At 44.7% G+C, this 2,386-nt stretch overlaps 1 long non-coding RNA gene across 1 annotated transcript in view; it reads left to right on the forward strand.

Annotated features, from left to right (window-relative positions):
- The window catches only part of LOC108510451, a 4,275-nt gene extending 2,517 nt beyond the window's left edge, over positions 1–1,758 (forward strand). The window contains exons 2-3 of the long non-coding RNA XR_001878819.1: positions 1,550–1,595; positions 1,721–1,758. This is a non-coding gene — a long non-coding RNA (uncharacterized LOC108510451). The remainder of the gene's footprint in view (positions 1–1,549; positions 1,596–1,720) is intronic.
- Positions 1,759–2,386: the final 628 nt, after the last annotated feature.

Genomic DNA, 2,386 nt, shown 5'->3' on the forward strand with positions numbered 1-2,386 from the left:
CCTGTAGTCAGCAGTCAGTGTGATAGCACACCCCTCCCAGAATGCAGAGCATTATACCAGGAGACGTGGAAACCACATGCCAGTAGTTGTAATCAGTGGAATAGCCACGTACCATGGGATTGAGGCATGGCCAAGCTTCTCTGTTGAGTTAGTGAGTTTAGTTGTTGGATGAATGTGAGAAGCATTTGTTCACTTTGAAGTCCATCTCAGTTCACTGGTCCCCCCACCTCCATTGGAAAGAACAAGGTGTCTACACACAGCACCTGGTTGAAGACAAAAACGCCAAAAAGACAAAAAGGGCCCAAGCAGCGCAGGGAATGTGGAGCAGTGGCAGTTCCAGAGAAGAACTTTTCTGTACCGCTGTGGACACGTTTTTGAGGGCAGAGGCGTGGACAGGCAGTACATAAAGAACTTGTGAGGTAATTAGTGCTCTACAATCTGCAGGGACTATTCTCCAGGCAAGCACTAGAAAGGAAGTAAACTTCAGGGACCCAATGCAAAATGGAAAAAAGGAGAAGAGCAGAAGGGGCAGGGAGCATGGAACAAGTGAGGGAAAGAAAGGACAGCAAGTTGTTAAAAGAAGGAAAATGCAAAGGAGGAAACCATTCCTGTTGGAGGAAAAAAGCTGCCCTAGTTTAAAAGAAAAGGGTTGGCAGCTGTGTCTCGTCTGAAAAAGAATAGGGAAAACAGATAGTGAACGGAAAGACAGTGGGAGTACCCAGTGCTTCCTAAAACTGAATTACAGCAACAATCCTTCAGCTAGTCCTTTCCATTGTGATTTTCCAGAAGAAAACTCCGGGCATCTCAAAGTTTTGTCAGTATTAGGACAGAAACCTTCATTGCTTTCCCAGCTTCCCTGAAGGATGTTACAGAAATTAAATATTTCTACAGGTTTTTCATGGCTCATTGTTTTATCCAGTTGCTAATCTATGCAGATGTGGAGTTCAAATGGCTATCCGGGCTGCTTCAATGCTTTGCAACAAATGCTTCCCAGATCTACTTGTGGAAAACAGTTGAGCTGATTGCAAGAAAAGAATGCCCTAGATCTGAGAGTAGTGACTCTGTTCTCACTCAGCGTCCTGACTGCAACAGCACCCATCCAGTTTCTTTTCAAGCCACGTGTGTCTCACAGCCTTGAGCGGACTCTCAAGGAAGTTGATGCACAACTACATTGGACATTCCCCCCCTCTTCAATGACTGATGTCTGGAGGGGTTTTGTTTCTTAGTTTGGGGGCTTGCTTCGATCCCAACATTTCTCCTTCCTATTGCATTCTTGTTGGTAGCACTTAGTCCCCTGAAGTTCTCTCTGACCTTGATGGCAACCTCTGGAGGCTTTTAGTTTGTTGTCAATAGAGGAGCTGAAGATAGTTCACTCTCACTAGACACAGTTTGTCTTCTCGGGATTTGCTTTCAACTCTACTACCATATCAAGTTCTAAAGTTTTTTCCTCGAAGGGGTGTGAGTAAAACGATGGCTAAATCCACAGAAATCTTACCTCTTAACTCTGTCAATGCTACATCTTAACTGTGTATTTTCTGTACAATTCTAGGCACGACAGGAACAGGATGCAAAAATGCCTAGAGACCTTCAACGAGGTAATGTGTCATTATGTTAGGAGGGTTTTTAAGCAAAAAGGTGACTATTTCTAACTCTTGACAGCTCTCCAGCCATTTTTTTTCAAGTTCCTGTGAGAAGTAGGTTTTGGGGGTTTTTCTGCCAGCCTTCCAGTTGAGACTGGAATGTGAAAACTTGCTGCTTCCCAAAACGTTGCGTCCAATGCCTGGAAAAAGCCAAGCGCAAAGAAACACTTGGCTGAAGCTGAAGTTGCCCTTCACCAGAGTTGATCTCAAGCACAAACAGCAAAGCAGCCATGAGATAAGATTTTTAAAAGCTTCAGCCATCACTTTCCCTCCCGTGTACACTCATGGCATTCAGCACTAAACCAAACCATCCCCGTTCTTTGCTGTTAGTTCTTGATTTTTGCTAGGATTCTGGGATTCACGGCTTGTCTTGGTAGCTTAGGTGGTGCAGTCTTTCTTGGAATAAGCAAGAAGATCAGTGACAGAAGAGAATCTGTCTTTGGGAAAAGATTATTCGGTCCTTTTTCGGCAAATATCAGTTCAGTGCTTGCCATCCGTAGCATAAAACCTGCTGTAGAATTTGAGGCCAGGTGTCCAAAGAGGCCTGTCCAATGTGGTTTCAGAGCCAACAGGGGGACCACAGACATGGGGTTTGTTCTCAGACAACTGCAAGAGAAGTGTGGGGAACAGAACAGAGGTCTCTCTGGAACCTTTGTTGATCTCACCAAGGCTTTCCATCCTGTGAGCAGAAAAGGTCTGGGGCAGATTTTGGAATGTTTAGATTGTCCCCCAAGTTCCTTAAAATG

This window comes from Lepidothrix coronata, unplaced genomic scaffold, assembly GCF_001604755.1.
Source record: "Lepidothrix coronata isolate B3197 unplaced genomic scaffold, Lepidothrix_coronata-1.0 Scaffold916, whole genome shotgun sequence".
NCBI classification, from domain to species: domain Eukaryota; kingdom Metazoa; phylum Chordata; class Aves; order Passeriformes; family Pipridae; genus Lepidothrix; species Lepidothrix coronata.